This window comes from Eptatretus burgeri, chromosome 4, assembly GCF_056783735.1.
Source record: "Eptatretus burgeri isolate ZD-2024b chromosome 4, Ebu_testis_v1, whole genome shotgun sequence".
NCBI classification, from domain to species: domain Eukaryota; kingdom Metazoa; phylum Chordata; class Myxini; order Myxiniformes; family Myxinidae; genus Eptatretus; species Eptatretus burgeri.
The window spans coordinates 97,322,453-97,343,354 of NC_140964.1; the positions used below are offsets into that span (position 1 = coordinate 97,322,453).

A 20,902-nucleotide genomic window follows, 5' to 3' on the forward strand; every position below is an offset into this window, starting at 1 on the left:
CAGCAACTGCTCGTTGGACACAACGTCCAACCAGCAATAGCCAAGGATTCTCCGAAGAGACCTGGTACTAAAAGGAATTCAGTCTCCCTCTCCGATCCCTGGTCAGAGTCCAAATCTCATATCCATGGAACAAGACTGGAAACACCAAGGACCTGAAGACTTGGACTTTCGTCCTCCAGCACAGGTACCAGCAGCCCCACACCCCATGATCCAGTGAATGCATGACTCCCCAGGCCTGACACAGATGTCTGTTGACCTCTGGCTCACAGCCAGCAGAGACATGAATATCACTGCCAGCGTAAGTGAATCTCTCCGTGACCTCAACATCCTCACCACAAACAGGTACAGACAGGATAGCAGCATCCAAGATGTCATTGAAAGCCTGGATCTTAGTTTTGACCCAGGAAACCCGTAATCCGAGAAGCTCCGACTCCTCATTCAGTACCTCGAGGGCCCCCAAAAGGGTATCCAGAGTCTCCGCAAAGATGACTGCATCATCTGAAAAATCACGGTGAGAGATCTTGACATTCCCAAACGATGCACAGCAGCTTGATCTCTCCGACATCCTCCCCAGAATCCAATCCATTCAAGTGCTGAAAAGTGTGGGGGCCAGTACACACCCCTGACAAACTCCAGTAACAACAGGAAATAAGTCAGAGATGGTATCACCACATCTCACAGCATGCTCAGAACCAGAGTACAAGTCTGACATCAGATTGATCAGTTTTGGTGGCACCCCACGAAGACCATTTTGCAATGTGCCCAGTGATTTGTAGCTATGATAAACAGGCATTCGATTATATGAGTGAGAAAAGTGGGAAAAAAATAAAATAACTTAACCATTAAGAAATCGTTGTGGTCTCTTCCAAATCAGGGCATGGTTGAACAGTCCAAAAAAAAAACCATCGGTTTCATGATTCAGAGTTATGGAGGAGACACTGATTGGCTGGCTGGCTGGCTGGCTGGCTGGCTGGCTGGCTGGCTGGCTGGCTGGCATGCACGAGAGCGCGCACGCACGCATGCACGCACTCACTGCCTTATATTAGTATAGATCGATATAAATCAATCATCGCACCTCCTGGTTGTTATGGTGAGCATTGCAGCGGATTACGTCTCTTATGGTAAAACCGCATAATCCGCAAAGAACTACAATCCGTCTGACACCCAGACAATTGTTCCCACTAATGCAAACCATTCAACCAGAAGGCACGTGATGTAATCGGCGGGTCAATCGAAATATGTGGAGTGTGACGAGCACTCCCCCCGATCTCCAATGGACATAAAGTCCTCCACCAAAGTGTCACCTCCAATCCAGAGGCCTTGGCCCGGCGACTCTGTCAAACATGCTCACCATTACAGCCAGAAGGTACAATTGATGTTCATACGTCAAATGTTGTCATCATTGGTTCGATATTTATTGGTATGCCGTCTTGATGAGGGCAAATAAGCCCGAAATCCAGATAGGTGGCTCCATTTGATGTTTAGCTGATGTAGACCATATAATATTTGTCTGCATGACAGAGTCGCCGGGCCTTTATGTATGGTGTCGGACTTTATGTCCATTGGACATCGGGGGAGTGCTCGTCACACTCCACATGTTTCGATATATCTATATTTCAGAGGCAAGAAAGTAAAAATGAAGACTGCAAATTGAAAGGGATAATTAAAAAAGATAAGCCAGTTTATTTCAAATTAGAATGCCCACATTGCATAGTTAATCAAAACATCAGACAGGAAAGGTCATTTAAGTGCTTTAGAATTCCGTGACACGACAGATAAACCCAATCAAGCATGCAAATCAACTTAATAAGTGAAAATGCAATGCAGGAGAGCTGTGTTAAGAGGACTGGCATCGACTCTGACATAGATTTTTGAAAGCAACAAGTCGAATGGAAATGAGTTAACATACATAACACGTGTTACAAACAAGTTGCGGGGTTATTATATATCCCGAGCACATTACAAGCACAACTCAGGTGACGAGATGGCGCGATGGTCGATTCTGCACAATGGACAACTGGCATCTCCTTTTCCACAAAGTCGTGCCCTGATGATTCATCGGCACAGGTCGTGATGTCTAAAGACAGACGTGGACAATAAAATCCTTATGCAAGGCCATGATGAATTGGAAGGGACATCTTCTCAAACACGCGCCACCATCTTCACCCGTGATCAACCCTTACGGATCCGCAATGCCAGATACCCTGAATCGGTCAAAGGGTCAAAGTTGGTGATGTGCCTCCATCCTTTTTATTTATCGGTTCAGGTAAGTAGGGAAGTAGATGTACTTAAAGAACGATAGTTCCTGCACGAATATGATGGAACAGGCGTTCCAAAATGGACAACATGGAATGGAATCGTCAATGATGAGATACAAACAAAAAGGAGACTCACCTGTTTATAAAACACAAAAACATCTCCGCTTTCAAACGGGGGATGTTCAAGACGTTCACTCGACAGTGGATAGGAGACACACCAAAGATTGTATGTTTTTCTTTTTTCGAATTTTGTATAATATTAGAAATACATAACTTGGTATATGCGACCTGTTTTCCCTGGCAAAACAAGACGTGCTGGTGTTTTTTTTTTTGGACGCCTGTGAGCATTTCGTCCAAGAACATTTTTGAACGTACCTCGAAAAGTTTTATCACTGCAGGAAAAAAAGGTCAAGAGGAGGAAAACCAGCACAAGTTTGTAATGGCTGGCATGTTGAGTCAGGGCTCGGTGAACCTCATTGTGGTTGAGAAAAAAAAAAAACATGGAAGTCCCTTGTTTGCTTTTCTTTTTCGTTTTTTTTAAGCATTTCCCCTCTGTTTGTAAGACAATAAAATGAGAGAAAGAGTGTAGAATGGAGCAACTGAGAAATATGGACTTCAAGGTATTGGTGGCCATATTATAAAACACTTCCACAAAACGCCCACATCTTAATTCGTGTGATTGTTGTCCTTCCTCTCTTTACCCTTGCCTTGTCCTACCCACATGGTTCCCCTCTTCCTTCCCCCATAGAGTGGACGTGTAGTTCCATTGAATTTGTGGTGTGGGTGCGACCGGTGTCACGGATGGTGAGCGTGTCCGTGGTTTTTGGTGATTGGGTTGGGGTCCGGGTAGGGGAAGATGGGGTACGGACGTGGCACGGCCTCCGAAAATTGAGCGCTTTCCAAGTACAGCCCAATACAATTTCCTGCGCTGATAACATCGCAACATACTGTACGGGGAACGTCTTCATGGTCCCACGCGAATGCATCATGAACAGTGATTTGAAAAAAAAAAAATAATAAAAAAAAAAAAATAGAAAAACATCTCCTTTTACTAAACGAATGCAACAACAATCATGGAGTTTTGAAATCATTCTTCAGAAATTACAATCTTCCCACTTAAATATTCTCAAAAACCTTATTGCAATAGGTATTCCACTTGCACGTGTGCTCAAATCGATTTGATCCTATGTACCTGTGAGATCGAGTGAACGTCACGACGCTCCGAAGCATTTTCCAGTTGCATGATGCAACACAGTTTCCGGGAAGGCTTTTGGTACCTGACATGAGACTACGTAGGAGGGCATTTCTGAAATGACATCATCACCTGGGCAGCACTATGGAGGAGGGGGAGGATATGTAACGTTTGCATACCGGTATGCCGGCTGCAGGTTGCAGATGTGAACACTCGAGAGATGCCAAAGGGAAAGCGCAACAAATTCCCAAATTGCTTCCCTATGACCATAAACACCACTAATGGGGAATAAGCAACCACGAGGCTTTCCTTCCTGTTCATCTTGCTTACTTATGATCCTACCCGTGCAGCTGGATGCGATGTAAATGTGATGATGATGAACGAGACAAATGATCTGTCCTCATACTGATAGGAGAAAGACATGGCAACAGACAATAAACGCACGTACTTCGTGGGAGATGATTAAACGTATCATGGGAACCAGGACAGGCACAGACAATGGACCAGGGTTTGTGTTCAACTGGAACCGAGCATTCATTATCAAGTGCAAACAGCTCGTTGCACCTGGAACTATCGATGCCCCAGCAAGGAGCAAACCGTGACCAAGTGCACACAGCACGGATTCTTACCGAACGTATTCGGCACGGATTGCACAGTTGGGGTTTGCATGAGGCACGAAGAGCGCATTTGTAGTCAGTGTTACGAACCAAGAGATCCTTTCGGGACAATCCGAGTCCGGATCTGATCGGTGTGGGTCCCTTGTTGATAAGGGAGGCTCAGGACAGATCTCAATCCCAGACGGTTGCAAACGTGATGTTAGTGGTTGTGCGGGTGAGGTGTTTGTGAGTGGGTGTGTATGTGTGCATGAGGTGTTTGTGAGTGGGTGTGTATGTGTGCATGAGGTGTTTGCGAGTGGGTGTGTATGTGTGCATGAGGTGTTTGTGAGTGGGTGTGTATGTTTGCTTGAGGTGTTTGTGAGTGGGTGTGTATGTGTGCATGAGGTGTTTGTGAGTGGGTGTGTATGTGTGCATGAGGTATCTGTGAGTGGGTGTGTATGTGTGAATGTGGCATGAGTGGGTGTAGATACACACGTTTGGGTGGACGTTTACGTATGCAAGTCATGTAAGTGGGTGTGTATGTACACGTGGTGTGGATCGATGGATATATAGCTGTACACACGGTGTGTGTGTGTGTGTGTGTGTGTGTGTGTGTGTGTGTGTGTGTGTGTGTGTGTGTGTGTGTGTGTGTGTGTGTGTGTGTGTGTGAGCACATGCAAATGGTCTAGTTGGTTCTGTGTGTGCACATGGTGTGGGTGGGTGTATATATGTATATGCGATGTATGTGGGTGAGGAGTATGGAATAAAGGACTTGGGTAGATGAAGACGCATTTGGTGTGGGTGGATGTATACACTTGCATGTGAGGTGGATGGATGTCGATAAACGCATGTGGGGTGGGTGGATGTATATAAATGCATGTGGGGTGGGTGGATGTATATACATGCATTTGGTGTGCGTGGATGTACATACTTGCATGTGGGGTGGATGTATATACTTGCATGTGGGGTGGATGGATGTCGATAAACGCATGTGGGGTGGGTGGATGAACATACTTGCATGTGGTGTGGGTGGATATATATACATGCATTTGGTGTGGGTGGATGTATATACTTGCATGTGGGGTGGATGTATATACTTGCATGTGGGGTGGATGGATGTCGATAAACGCATGTGGGGTGGGTGGATGTATATAAATGCATGTGGGGTGGGTGGATGTATATACTTGCATGTGGGGTGGATGTACATACTTGCATGTGGGGTGGATGGATGTCGATAAGCGCATGTGGGGTGGGTGGATGTATATAAATGCATTTGGTGTGGGTGGATGTACATACTTGCATGTGGGGTGGATGTACATACTTGCATGTGGGGTGGATGGATGTCGATAAGCGCATGTGGGGTGGGTGGATGAACATACTTGCATGTGGTGTGGGTGGATATATTATATATATATATATATATATATATATATATATATATATATATATATATATATGTATATATATATATATATATATATATATATATATATAAATATATATATATACTTGCATTTGGTGTGGGTGGATGTATACACTTGCATGTGAGGTGGATGGATGTCGATAAACACATGTGGTGTGGGTGGATGTATATAAATGCATGTGGGGTGGGTGGATGTATATACATGCATTTGGTGTGGGTGGATGTACATACTTGCATGTGGGGTGGATTATATACTTGCATGTGGGGTGGATGTATATACTTGCATGTGGGGTGGATGGATGTCGATAAACGCATGTGGGGTGGGTGGATGAACATACTTGCATGTGGTGTGGGTGGATATATATATATATATACATGCATTTGGTGTGGGTGGATGTATATACTTGCATGTGAGGTGGATGGATGTCGATAAACACATGTGGTGTGGGTGGATGTATATAAATGCATGTGGGGTGGGTGGATGTATATACATGCATTTGGTGTGGGTGGATGTACATACTTGCATGTGGGGTGGATGTATATACTTGCATGTGGGGTGGATGTATATACTTGCATGTGGGGTGGATGGATGTCGATAAACGCATGTGGGGTGGGTGGATGAACATACTTGCATGTGGTGTGGGTGGATATATATATATATATATACATGCATTTGGTGTGGGTGGATGTATATACTTGCATGTGGGGTGGATGGATGTAACTGAATTCATGTGGTGTGCATAGATGTACAAACACACATGTGGTGTGCATAGATGTACATACACACATGTGGTGTGAGTGGATGTACATACACACATGTGGGGTGGGTGGATGTACATACACACATGTGGAGTGGGTGGATGAACATACTTGCATGTGGTGTGGGTGGTTATATACATGCATTTGGTGTGGGTGGATGTATATACATGCATTTGGTGTGGGTGGATGTACATACTTGCATGTGGGGTGGGTGGATGTATATAAATGCATGTGGGGTGGATGGATGTATATAAATGCATGTGGGGTGGGTGGATGTATATAAATGCATGTGGGGTGGATGGATGTCGATAAACGCATGTGGTGTGGGTGGCTGTACATAAATGCATGTGGTGTGGGTGGCTGTAAATAAATGTACGTGGTGTGGGTGGATGCATATACACCAATGTGGTGTGGGTGGCTGTAAATAAATGCATGTCGTGTGGGTGGCTGTAAATAAATGCATGTGGTGTGGGTGGATGTATATAAATGCATGTGGTATGAGTGGCTGTATATAAATGCATGTGATGTGGCTGGATGTAGAGGAGCACACGTGGTGTGGGTGGATGCATATGCACCAATGTTGTGTGGGTGGCTGAAAATAAATGCATGTGGTGTGGGTGGCTGAAAATAAATGCATGTGGTGTGGGTGGCTGTATATAAATGCATGTGGTATGAGTGGCTGTATATAAATGCATGTGGTGTGGGTGGATGTAAATAAATTCACGTGGTGTGGGTGGCTGTATATAAATGCATTTTGTGTGGGTGGCTGTAAATAAATGCATGTGGTGTGGGTGGATGTAAATGAATGCATGTGGTGTGGGTGGTTGTATATAAATGCATGTGGTGTGGGTGGATGTAGATAAACATGTGGTGTGGGTGGATGCATCTACACCCATGTGGTGTGGGTGGATGTAAATAAATGCATGTGGTGTGGTTGGATGTATATAAATGCATGTGGTGTGGGTGGATGTATATAAATGCATGTGGTGTGGATGGCTGTAAATAAATGCATATGGTGTCGGTGGCTGTATATAAATGCATGTGGTGTGGGTGGCTGTAAATAAATGCACGTGGTGTGGGTGGCTGGAAATAAATATATGAGGTGTGGGTGGCTGTATATAAATGCATGTGGTGTGGGTGGCTGTATATAAATGTATGTGGTGTGGGTGGCCGTATATAAATGTATGTGGAGTGGGTGGCTGTAAATAAATGTCTGTGGTGTGGGTGGCTGTAAATAAATGTATGTGGTGTGGGTGGCTGTATATAAATGTATGTGGTGTGGGTGGCTGTATATAAATGTATGTGGTGTGGGTGGCTGTACATAAATGTATGTGGTGTGGGTGGCTGTAAATAAATGTATGTGGCATGGGTGGCTGTAAATAAATGTATGTGGTGTGGGTGGCTGTATATAAATGTATGTGGTGTGGGTGGCTGTAAATAAATGTATGTGGTGTGGGTGGCTGTATATAAATGTACGAGGTGTGGGTGGCTCTATATAAATGCATGTGGTGTGGGTGGCTCTAAATAAATGTATGTTGTGTGGGTGGCTGTATTTAAATGCATGTGGTGTGGGTGGCTGAATATAAATGTATGTGGTGTGGGTGGCTCTATATAAATGCATGTGGTGGGGGTGGCTGTAAATAAATGCATGTGGTGGGGGTGGCTGTAAATAAATGCATGTGGTGGGGGTGGCTGTAAATAAATGCATGTGGTGTGGGTGGCTGTATATAAATGTATGTGGTGGGGGTGGCTGTAAAAAATGCATGTGGTGTGGGTGGATGTATATAAATGTATGTGGTGTGGGTGGGTGTATATAAATGAATGTGGTGGGGGGGAAAAAAAATGCATGTGGTGGGGCTGGCTGTAAATAAATGTATGTGCTGTGGGTGGCTGGAGATAAATGCATGTGGTGAGGGTGGCTGTAAATAAATGCATGTGGTGGGGGGTGGATGTAAATAAATGCATGTGGTGGGGGGTGGCTGTAAATAAATGCATGTGGTGTGGGTGGATGAAGATAAACACACTTGGTGTGGGTGGATGTCGATAAATACACGTGGTGTGGTTGCATGTAAATAAATGCATGTGGTGGGGGTGGATGTAGATAAACACACGTGGTGTGGGTGGATGCATCTACACCCATGTGGTGTGGGTGGATGTAAATAAATGCATGTGGTGTGGTTGGATGTATATAAATGCATGTGGTGTGGATGGCTGTAAATAAATGCATATGGTGTCGGTGGCTGTATATAAATGCATGTGGTGTGGGTGGCTGTAAATAAATGCACGTGGTGTGGGTGGCTGGAAATAAATATATGAGGTGTGGGTGGCTGTATATAAATGCATGTGGTGTGGGTGGCTGTATATAAATGTATGTGGTGTGGGTGGCCGTATATAAATGTATGTGGAGTGGGTGGCTGTAAATAAATGTCTGTGGTGTGGGTGGCTGTAAATAAATGTATGTGGTGTGGGTGGCTGTATATAAATGTATGTGGTGTGGGTGGCTGTACATAAATGTATGTGGTGTGGGTGGCTGTAAATAAATGTATGTGGCATGGGTGGCTGTAAATAAATGTATGTGGTGTGGGTGGCTGTATATAAATGTATGTGGTGTGGGTGGCTGTAAATAAATGTATGTGGTGTGGGTGGCTGTATATAAATGTACGAGGTGTGGGTGGCTCTATATAAATGCATGTGGTGTGGGTGGCTCTAAATAAATGTATGTTGTGTGGGTGGCTGTATTTAAATGCATGTGGTGTGGGTGGCTGAATATAAATGTATGTGGTGTGGGTGGCTCTATATAAATGCATGTGGTGGGGGTGGCTGTAAATAAATGCATGTGGTGGGGGTGGCTGTAAATAAATGCATGTGGTGGGGGTGGCTGTAAATAAATGCATGTGGTGTGGGTGGCTGTATATAAATGTATGTGGTGGGGGTGGCTGTAAAAAATGCATGTGGTGTGGGTGGCTGTATATAAATGTATGTGGTGTGGGTGGCTGTATATAAATGCATGTGGTGGGGGTGAAAAAAATGCATGTGGTGGGCCTGGCTGCAAATAAATGTATGTGCTGTGGGTGGCTGGAGATAAATGCATGTGGTGAGGGTGGCTGTAAATAAATGCATGTGGTGGGGGGTGGATGTAAATAAATGCATGTGGTGGGGGGTGGCTGGAAATAAATGCATGTGGTGTGGGTGGATGTATATAAATGCATGTGGTGTGGGTGGATGAAGATAAACACACGTGGTGTGGGTGGATGTCGATAAATACACGTGGTGTGGTTGCATGTAAATAAATGCATGTGGTGGGGGTGGATGTAGATAAACACATGTGGTGTGGGTGGATGCATCTACACCCATGTGGTGTGGGTGGATGTAAATAAATGCATGTGGTGTGGTTGGATGTATATAAATGCATGTGGTGTGGATGGCTGTAAATAAATGCATATGGTGTCGGTGGCTGTATATAAATGCATGTGGTGTGGGTGGCTGTAAATAAATGCACGTGGTGTGGGTGGCTGGAAATAAATATATGAGGTGTGGGTGGCTGTATATAAATGCATGTGGTGTGGGTGGCTGTATATAAATGTATGTGGTGTGGGTGGCCGTATATAAATGTATGTGGAGTGGGTGGCTGTAAATAAATGTCTGTGGTGTGGGTGGCTGTAAATAAATGTATGTGGTGTGGGTGGCTCTATATAAATGTACGTGGTGTGGCTGGCTGCACATAAATGTATGTGGTGTGGGTGGCTGTAAATAAATGTATGTGGCATGCGTGGCTGTAAATAAATGTATGTGGTGTGGGTGGCTGTGTATAAATGTATGTGGTGTGGGTGGCTGTAAATAAATGTATGTGGTGTGGGTGGCTGTATATAAATGTACGAGGTGTGGGTGGCTCTATATAAATGCATGTAGTGTGGGTGGCTCTAAATAAATGTATGTTGTGTGGGTGGCTGTATTTAAATGCATGTGGTGTGGGTGGCTGAATATAAATGTATGTGGTGTGGGTGGCTCTATATAAATGCATGTGGTGGGGGTGGCTGTAAATAAATGCATGTGGTGGGGGTGGCTGTAAATAAATGCATGTGGTGGGGGTGGCTGTAAATAAATGCATGTGGTGTGGGTGGCTGTATATAAATGTATGTGGTGGGGGTGGCTGTAAAAAAATGCATGTGGTGTGGGTGGCTGTATATAAATGTATGTGGTGTGGGTGGCTGTATATAAATGCATGTGGTGGGGGTGAAAAAAAATGCATGTGGTGTGGCTGGCTGTAAATAAATGTATGTGCTGTGGGTGGCTGGAGATAAATGCATGTGGTGAGGGTGGCTGTAAATAAATGCATGTGGTGGGGGGTGGATGTAAATAAATGCATGTGGTGGGGGGTGGCTGTAAATAAATGCATGTGGTGTGGGTGGATGTATATAAATGCATGTGGTGTGGGTGGATGAAGATAAACACACGTGGTGTGGGTGGATGTCGATAAATACACGTGGTGTGGTTGCATGTAAATAAATGCATGTGGTGGGGGTGGATGTAGATAAACACACGTGGTGTGGGTGGATGCATCTACACCCATGTGGTGTGGGTGGATGTAAATAAATGCATGTGGTGTGGTTGGATGTATATAAATGCATGTGGTGTGGATGGCTGTAAATAAATGCATATGGTGTCGGTGGCTGTATATAAATGCATGTGGTGTGGGTGGCTGTAAATAAATGCACGTGGTGTGGGTGGCTGGAAATAAATATATGAGGTGTGGGTGGCTGTATATAAATGCATGTTGCGTGGGTGGCTGTATATAAATGTATGTGGTGTGGGTGGCCGTATATAAATGTATGTGGAGTGGGTGGCTGTAGATAAATGTCTGTGGTGTGGGTGGCTGTAAATAAATGTATGTGGTGTGGGTGGCTGGATATAAATGTATGTGGTGTGGGTGGCTGTACATAAATGTATGTGGTGTGGGTGGCTGTAAATAAATGTATGTGGCGTGGGTGGCTGTTTATAAATGTATGTGGTGTGTGTGGCTGTAAATAAATGTATGTGGTGTGTGTGGCTGTAAATAAATGTATGTGGTGTGGGTGGCTGTATATAAATGCACATGGTGTGGGTGGCTCTATATAAATGCATGTGGTGTGGGTGGCTCTAAATAAATGTATGTTGTGTGGGTGGCTGTACATAAATGTATGTGGTGTGGGTGGCTGTAAATAAATGTATGTGGTGTGGGTGGCTGTACATAAATGTATGTGGTGTGGGTGGCTGTAAATAAATGTATGTGGTGTGGGTGGCTGTATATAAATGTATGTGGCGTGGGTGGCTGTAAATAAATGTATGTGGTGTGGGTGGCTGTATATAAATGTATGTGGTGTGGGTGGCTGTAAATAAATGTATGTGGTGTGGGTGGCTGTATATAAATGTACGTGGTGTGGGTGGCTCTAAATAAATGTATGTTGTGTGGGTGGCTGTATTTAAATGCATGTGGTGTGGGTGGCTGAATATAAATGTATGTGGTGTGGGTGGCTGTATATAAATGCATGTGGTGGGGGTGGCTGTAAATAAATGCATGTGGTGGGGGTGGCTGTAAATAAATGCATGTGGTGTGGGTGGCTGTATATAAATGTATGTGGTGGGGGCGGCTGTAAAAAAATGCATGTGGTGTGGGTGGCTGTATATAAATGTATGTGGTGTGGGTGGCTGTATATAAATGCATGTGGTGGGGGTGAAAAAAAATGCATGTGGTGTGGCTGGCTGTAAATAAATGTATGTGCTGTGGGTGGCTGGAGATAAATGCATGTGGTGAGGGTGGCTGTAAATAAATGCATGTGGTGGGGGGTGGCTGTAAATAAATGCATGTGGTGGGGGGTGGCTGTAAATAAATGCATGTGGTGTGGGTGGGTGTATATAAATGCATGTGGTGTGGGTGGATGAAGATAAACACACGTGGTGTGGGTGGATGTCGATAAGTACACGTGGTGTGGTTGCATGTAAATAAATGCATGTGGTGGGGGTGGCTGTATATAAATGCATGTGGTGTGGATGGCTGTAAATAAATGCATGTGGTGGGGGTGGCTGGATATAAATGCATGTGGTGTGGGTGGTTGTATATAAATGTGTGTGGTGTGGGTGGCTGCAAATAAATGTATGTGGTGTGGGTGGATGTAGATAAACACACGTGGTGTGGGTGGATGCATCTACACCCATGTGGTGTGGGTGGATGTAAATAAATGCATGTGGTGTGGTTGGATGTATATAAATGCATGTGGTGTGGGTGGATGTATATAAATGCATGTGGTGTGGATGGCTGTAAATAAATGCAGATGGTGTCGGTGGCTGTATATAAATGCATGTGGTGTGGGTGGCTGTAAATAAATGCACGTGGTGTGGGTGGCTGGAAATAAATATATGAGGTGTGGGTGGCTGTATATAAATGCATGTTGCATGGGTGGCTGTATATAAATGTATGTGGTGTGGGTGGCCGTATATAAATGTATGTGGAGTGGGTGGCTGTAAATAAATGTCTGTGGTGTGGGTGGCTGTAAATAAATGTATGTGGTGTGGGTGGCTGTATATAAATGTATGTGGTGTGGGTGGCTGTACATAAATGTATGTGGTGTGGGTGGCTGTAAATAAATGTATGTGGCGTGGGTGGCTGGAAATAAATGTATGTGGTGTGGGTGGCTGTATATAAATGTATGTGGTGTGGGTGGCTGTAAATAAATGTATGTGTTGTGGGTGGCTGTATATAAATGTACGTGGTGTGGGTGGCTCTATATAAATGCATGTGGTGTGGGTGGCTCTAAATAAATGTATGTTGTGTGGGTGGCTGTATTTAAATGAATGTGGTGTGGGTGGATGAATATAAATGTATGTGGTGTGGGTGGCTGTATATAAATGCATGTGGTGGGGGTGGCTGTAAATAAATGCATGTGGTGGGCGTGGCTGTAAATAAATGCATGTGGTGGGGGTGGCTGTAAATAAATGCATGTGGTGGGGGTGAAAAAATGCATGTGGTGTGGGTGGCTGTAAATAAATGTATGTGCTGTGGGTGGCTGTATATAAATGCATGTGGTGTGGGTGGCTGGAGATAAATGCATGTGGTCAGGGTGGCTGTAAATAAATGCATGTGGTGGGGGGTGGCTGTAAATAAATGCATGTGGTGTGGGTGGGTGTATATAAATGCATTTGGTGTGGGTGGATGAAGATAAACACACGTGGTGTGGGTGGATGTCGATAAATACACGTGGTGTGGTTGGATGTAAATAAATGCATGTGGTGGGGGTGGCTGTATATAAATGCATGTGGTGTGGGTGGCTGTAAATAAATGCATGTGGTGGGGGTGGCTGGATATAAATGCATGTGGTGTGGGTGGTTGTATATAAATGTGTGTGGTGTGGGTGGCTGCAAATAAATGCATGTGGTGTGGGTGGCTGGAGATAAATGCATGTGGTGAGGGTGGCTGTAAATAAATGTATGTGGTGGGGGGTGGCTGTAAATAAATGCATGTGGTGGGGGGTGGCTGTAAATAAATGCATGTGGTGTGGTAAGGTGTATATAAATGCATGTGGTGTGGGTGCATGAAGATACACACACGTGGTGTGGGTGGATGTCGATAAATACACGTGGTGTGGTTGGATGTAAATAAATGCATGTGGTGGGGGTGGCTGTATATAAATGCATGTGGTGTGGGTGGCTGTAAATAAATGCATGTGGTGGGGGTGGCTGGATATAAATGCATGTGGTGTGGGTGGTTGTATATAAATGTGTGTGGTGTGGGTGGCTGCAAATAAATGTATGTGGTTTAGGAGGCTGTATATAAATGTATGTGGTGTGGATGGATGGAGATAAACACACGTGGTGTGGGTGGATGTATATTCACCCATGTGGTGTGGCTGGATGTATATAAATGCACGTGGTGTTTTGGCTGTATATAAATTGACGTGGTTGTTTGGCTGTATATAAATGGACGTGATATCGGTGGCTGTTTATAACTGCATGTGGTGTGGGTGGATGTAGACAAACACACGTGGTGTGGTGGATGTATATAAACGCATGTGGTGTGGGCGGCTGTATATAAACGCATGTGGTGTGGGTGGATGTATGGAAACGCATGTGGTGTAGGTGGATGTATATAAACGCATGTGGTGTGGGTGGCTGTATAGCAACGCATGTGGTGTGGGTGGATGTATAGCAACGCATGTGGTGGGGGTGGCTGTAAAAAAATGCATGTGGTTTGGGTGGCTGTATATAAATGTATGTGGTGTGGGTGGCTGTATATAAATGCATGTGGTGTGGGTGGCTGTATATAAATGCATGTGGTGGGGGTGGCTGGAGATAAATGCATGTGGTGAGGGTGGCTGTAAATAAATGTATGTGGTGGGGGGTGGCTGTAAATAAATGCATGTGGTGGGGGTGGCTGTAAATAAATGCATGTGGTGTGGTAAGGTGTATATAAATGCATGTGGTGTGGGTGGATGAAGATAAACACACGTGGTGTGGGTGGCTGTCGATAAATACACGTGGTGTGGTTGGATGTAAATAAATGCATGTGGTGGGGGTGGCTGTATATAAATGCATGTGGTGTGGGTGGCTGTAAATAAATGCATGTGGTGGGGGTGGCTGGATATAAATGCATGTGGTGTGGGGGGTTGTATATAAATGTGTGTGGTGTGGGTGGCTGCAAATAAATGTATGTGGTTTAGGAGGCTGTATATAAATGTATGTGGTGTGGATGGATGGAGATAAACACACGTGGTGTGGGTGGATGTATATTCACCCATGTGGTGTGGCTGGATGTATATAAACTGACGTGGTTGTTTGGCTGTATATAAATGGACGTGATATCGGTGGCTGTTTATAACTGCATGTGGTGTGGGTGGCTGTATATAAATGCATGTGGTGGGGGTGAAAAAAAATGCATGTGGTGTGGGTGGCTGTAAATAAATGTATGTGCTGTGGGTGGCTGTCTATAAATGCATGTGGTGTGGGTGGCTGGAGATAAATGCATGTGGTGAGGGTGGCTGTAAATAAATGTATGTGGTGGGGGGTGGCTGTAAATAAATGCATGTGGTGGGGGTGGCTGTAAATAAATGCATGTGGTGTGGTAAGGTGTATTTAAATGCATGTGGTGTGGGTGGATGAAGATAAACACACGTGGTGTGGGTGGATGTCGATAAATACACGTGGTGTGGTTGGATGTAAATAAATGCATGTGGTGGGGGTGGCTGTATATAAATGCATGTGGTGTGGGTGGCTGTAAATAAATGCATGTGGTGGGGGTGGCTGGATATAAATGCATGTGGTGTGGGTGGTTGTATATAAATGTGTGTGGTGTGGGTGGCTGCAAATAAATGTATGTGGTTTAGGAGGCTGTATATAAATGTATGTGGTGTGGATGGATGGAGATAAACACACGTGGTGTGGGTGGATGTATATTCACCCATGTGGTGTGGCTGGATGTATATAAACTGACGTGGTTGTTTGGCTGTATATAAATGGACGTGATATCGGTGGCTGTTTATAACTGCATGTGGTGTGGGTGGATGTAGACAAACACACGTGGTGTGGTGGATGTATATAAACGCATGTGGTGTGGGTGGCTGTATATAAACGCATGTGGTGTGGGTGGATGTATGGCAACGCATGTGGTGTGGGTGGATGTATATAAACGCATGTGGTGTGGGTGGATGTATAGCAACGCATGTGGTGTGGGTGTATGTATAGCAACGCATGTGGTGTGGGTGGATGTATAGCAACGCATGTGGTGTGGGTGCATGTATATAAATACATGTGGTGTGGGTGGATGTATAGCAACGCATGTGGTGTGGCTGGATGTATGGCAATGCATGTGGTGTGGGTGGATGTATATAAATGCATGTGGTGTGGGTGGCTGTAGGTAAATGCATGTGGTGTGGGTGGATGTTACGCAACGCATGTGGTGTGCGTGGATGTAGATAAACGCACTTGGTGTGGGTGGATTTGTATGTGCGCACGTGGTGTGGGTGGATTTGTATGTACGCACGTGGTGTGGGTGGATTTGTATGTACGCATGCGTTGCGGTGTGGATGTATTTGGATGTGTGCACGTGGGATGGGATGTACGTGCACACGACAAAAAATAAAAAAATAAAAACAATCAAATGCACGAGGATGTGAACGTCCAGGGTGAACACATCATCGAAACCAAAAACGTGCACGTGGAGTGGTTTCAGCTAAAAGCGGACGTCAAAGAAAACAATGACGTGCAATCCCCACCCACTCCCTCCAGCCCTGCTGTCGTGATCGAGATCGTGTTCTCCGATATCAGGGTCACGTTCTGCATGTGATAACTTGGACCGTTTCACAGGGTCCATCTTGGTGTTTATATCAATATTATTGTATCATTATTATTTCAATTAATAGGGCATGCTCGAGAAAACATAAATCACATTGCGTTCCCTTGCTCTCCATCAATTCTACATCCGAATCGCCTCCATCGTCGTCATTAAATCCGCCAGTATTTGATCATATTGTTCACTCGAGATCTGTAATCCATCCTTCCATCCCCATGACATCGTCCATTCTCCCTCCACACCCATGTTCTTCCCTTTTCACATTTTATCACCAGGTTGACACAATCATAATGCAGCCTCACTCTCTACAATTGTGTGAACAATCCATATCCACCCTTCATCCAAACGCAGCATTCCATACACAATCCATTTTACTCCCACGTGAGGCGTCACCGCATCTACAAATCGCTCATCCATTGCCTTTCTGTCTCTCTCCCTGTGTGTCTGTCTCTGTCTGTCTCTGTCTGTCTCTGTCTGTCTCTGTCTGTCTCTGTCTGTCTCTGTCTGTCTCTGTCTGTCTCTGTCTGTCTCTGTCTGTCTCTGTCTGTCTGTCTCTGTCTGTCTGTCTCTGTCTGTCTCTCTCTCTCTCTCTCTCTCTCTCTCTCTCTCTCCTTCCCGCTGCGGCACAGTATATCAAAGCACAGCATGTCAGGGTATGTCACAGCACGGTATTGAGACGGATCGCATGGCACAGCACCACACACAAGCTATATCAAAGCACAGTAAGGCGCATAAACTGAAAAACAAGGCACGAAACGGTACGTGCCAAGGAAAGCCATGGCAAAGCACGACATGCGCACGAATGCAAGGCATTTTAACATACAGCAAAGCATAGGCACGGGCTGCACTGCGCCTTACCGGGAGCGCGCGCACGATGCGGTGAATGGAGCGCGCGGCGAAGAGTGAGTGGAAGGGGCGGTGCGGACAGGAGCGGGTACAGGGAGGCGGTGCGGACAGGAGCGGGTACAGGGAGGCGGTGCGGACAGGAGCGGGTACAGGGAGGCGGTGCGGACAGGAGCGGGTACAGGGAGGCGGTGCGGACAGGAGCGGGTACAGGGAGGCGGTGCGGACAGGAGCGGGTACAGGGAGGCGGTGCGGACAGGAGCGGGTACAGGGAGGCGGTGCGGACAGGAGCGGGTACAGGGAGGCGGTGCGGACAGGAGCGGGTACAGGGAGGCGGTGCGGACAGGAGCGGGTACAGGGAGGCGGTGCGGACAGGAGCGGGCACACGGAGGCGGAGCGGACAGGAGCGGGCACACGGAGGCGGTGCGGACAGGAGCGGGTACAGGGAGGCGGTGCGGACAAGAACGGGTACAGGGAGGCGGAGCGGACACAGGGAGGCGGTGCGGACAGGAACGGGTACAGGGAGGCGGTGCGGACAGGAGCGGGCACAGGGAGGCGGTGCGGACAGGAGCGGGTACAGGGAGGCGGAGCGGACACAGGGAGGCGGTGCGGACAGGAGCGGGTACAGGGAGGCGGAGCGGACAGGAGCGGGCACAGGGAGGCGGTGCGGACAGGAACGGGTACAGGGAGGCGGTGCGGACAGGAGCGTGTGGGGGGTAAGGAAGAGAGAGAAGAGGAATGGTGGACTGGTGTGGGGAAGAATGAGGGAAGGGGCAGTGCAGGGAAGAGTGAAGAGTCCGTGGAGAAAATGAGGAGTACAGCAGGCAGTGCAGAGATGGACACTTGGAGGGAACGTCGAGCCGAGAAGCTTGGAGTAGTGAGTAAAGAGCCATTGCAGATATGAGCGAGTCGGGGAGTGGGGTGGGGGTGGGTGCGTTGTGGGGGAGGTGGGAGGGGGCGTTGCGGAGAGGAGAGAGTCGGGGGTGTGGGAGGGTGGTGGAAGTGGGCATTGTGGGGGGGGGTGGGAGGGGGAGTTGTGGAGAGGAACGAGTTGGGGGGGGGCTCGGTGTGGAGGAGTGGAGGAGTTGTGCAGAGGATCCAGTTGAGGGCGGTCACCAGGAGCGATTTGAAAGTGTCATGTTGGAGTGCTGACAGGATGAAGTCGAGGGGTTGGTGCTGGCTGGAGCCCTATAGGTGATGTGGACGTGTAGAGTGGAGATAGTAGATTGAGGAGTGTGCAAGGCGATGCACTTTTTCTGTGTACATAGTCGAGGCTCGTAGAAGAGCTGATACGAGTACACTGAACCGATCAGGACATAGCAGGGCAAAAGGAACAGCAGAGAGAGGAGGAGGGGGGGGGGCACCAACAGCAAAGTTGAAGGCCAAGGTCGAGGCAGACTTGGACAAACAATGGGTGTGGGGAGGAATGGGGACTCACAGGGGAGGATGAATGGGATGGACAACATGGATGTAGAAGGAAACTCAAAGAAGGGAAAACTGGAAATTTGAAAGGAGAAGGGATTGGGGTGGGGGTTAATGAGGACAGAAAAGATCATGGTTTTTGATTGGCTTTGATCTGAGATGGTGGGTGAACAGCTCTCCTGAAGACCTGGAGGGAAGAACAGGATTGAAGAGTCTGAAAGTTGGTTCCACAGGAAGGAAAAACGAGGAACGAATGAGTGGAGGTGAACAGCGATCCTGAGCCTTGGTATTGCTTTACAGTTTAGGCGGCAAGCTTAAGATCTTGGGATCTTGAGTTCAAGCCCCTCTCCTTGTTGAATTAACACCAGGTGGGTTGACTCAGCCTGTCATTCTTCCAAGGTCGGCAAAACGAATACCAGCTTGCTGGTAACAGGGCACTGCATCAGCAACACAGCTGCACCACCAGAAAATTATGCAGAGCCAAGCAGCCAAAGGCTGCACACAAGTTAATGCATAAATCAGTCATCCTGGATTTAGGTAGTTTTCCCAGAAGACGCATGATGGTAGCCTGTGTGCACTTGCAGAAGCCAAGGGGGGGGGGGAACAAATCATGGAAAAAGCAAAGGGTGGAAGACCAGAAAGGACGCGATAGAAGACAGAGAGACCACCGACCTGTCTTCTTCTTCTTCTTTCGGCTGCTCCCGTTAGGGGTCGCCACAGCGGATCATCCGTATGATCCGCATTGTGATTTGGCACATGTTTTACGCCGGATGCCCTTCCTGACGCAACCCTGGTCGCCTCTTACGACACAGGGATATGGTACACCTATTTTATAACCGTGTTATACACCGGCCCAGTACACTGGTACTCATTTCGCCGACCTCGGAAGGATGACAGGCTGAGTCAACCCCCTGGTGTATTAATTCAGTGGTCCAACGGGGCTTGAACTCAGGACCTTTTGGATCCCAAGCCGCTGCCCTAACCACTGCGCCAACACCAGGCATCAGACCACCGACCTGTCTGCGATGGCTAATTAATAAGCATATCGACTCAGATTCATCAGGAGATATTCAATAATCTTGAAGGCCATGATTTCCATGACCTCATGCTGAGCAATATGTGAGGCAGGGGAGGCAGCAGTACTCCATCATGCTGCATATGAAGGCCTTCCTTGTACATGGATAGGAATTCAGGTGTGCAAAGGAAGGACTTTGTGCAATTGAGGATACCCAGTCATTGACTGGCTTTGGAGGCCAATTTTGAAATGTGGTTTTCCCAAGAAAGTAATAGGCAATATCTCTACAGCCACCTCTCTCCAATACTTGCAGGTAACCATCTAATTCCAATTTAAACTTATCTACTATTTCTGTTGCCTCTACCTTTCCAGGGAGACTATTCCATGCATTAACTACTCTCTGAGTGAAGTACCCTTGTATCAAATGCTCCAAGACTGTCCCTTGCATCACGTAGTCCATCTTTTCATTATTCCTTATTCATCTCCAGCAACTTGACATGTTTTTATGTTAAACTGCATCTGCCAACCTTTTTCCCAATCTATAAAAATATCTAGACTTTGCAGAATCTGATACCTTCTTCACCTCCACGCTTTGTAATTGGAAAGCAAATGCAAATTTGGAAACCCTTCGATTGTTACGAATCTGGAAGCCATGAGCACTCAACATACAGGTCATATAGCTCAGTTATTTCGATAAGTAAATGTGGATACATAGCTCCCTGTCCCTTGTTTAATGGGTAATTGAATGTACATGCGCTGCGAAGTTACTTTGATAGTCAGGGTTTTCTTTTATTTTTACACCTCTCATAACTACAACACCAGCATCACCCTCACCTTCACCTTGCTCTGGCCGACGCCATGGTGCCCGTGGTGGGCGGAGTTCAAGGAGGAGCCTCGCGGCGGCCCTCGACCAATCAGCGTGCTATGAGTGAGGTGGCCGCCGCTCAGCCAATCAGACCCTGCGACAGTGAGAAAGGCAGTCCGCGTGACGTCACCACTCTCGCCCCCCTCCCCGGGCCAATTGACGGACTTGCTGCCCATTTTGGCCAATGACAGGGCGACGAGCGCATTTTGTG

General features: G+C 46.6%; 1 protein-coding gene and 1 long non-coding RNA gene across 3 annotated transcripts in view; one reads left to right on the top strand and one right to left on the bottom strand.

The window, feature by feature from the left end:
* The window catches only part of LOC147028722 (visinin-like protein 1), a 110,937-nt gene extending 93,160 nt beyond the window's left edge, over window positions 1–17,777 (bottom strand). Inside the window, exon 1 of one of the 2 annotated variants that reach the window (XM_085879393.1) lies at window positions 17,405–17,777. The gene's annotated coding sequence lies outside the window, so the exon portion shown is untranslated. The remainder of the gene's footprint in view (window positions 1–17,404) is intronic. The other variant, XM_085879392.1, reaches the window with a different exon arrangement.
* A 1,649-nt stretch (window positions 17,778–19,426) lies between these two features.
* The window catches only part of LOC147028724 (uncharacterized), an 8,317-nt gene continuing 6,841 nt past the window's right edge, over window positions 19,427–20,902 (top strand). Inside the window, exon 1 of the long non-coding RNA XR_015057686.1 lies at window positions 19,427–20,139. This is a non-coding gene — a long non-coding RNA (uncharacterized LOC147028724). The remainder of the gene's footprint in view (window positions 20,140–20,902) is intronic.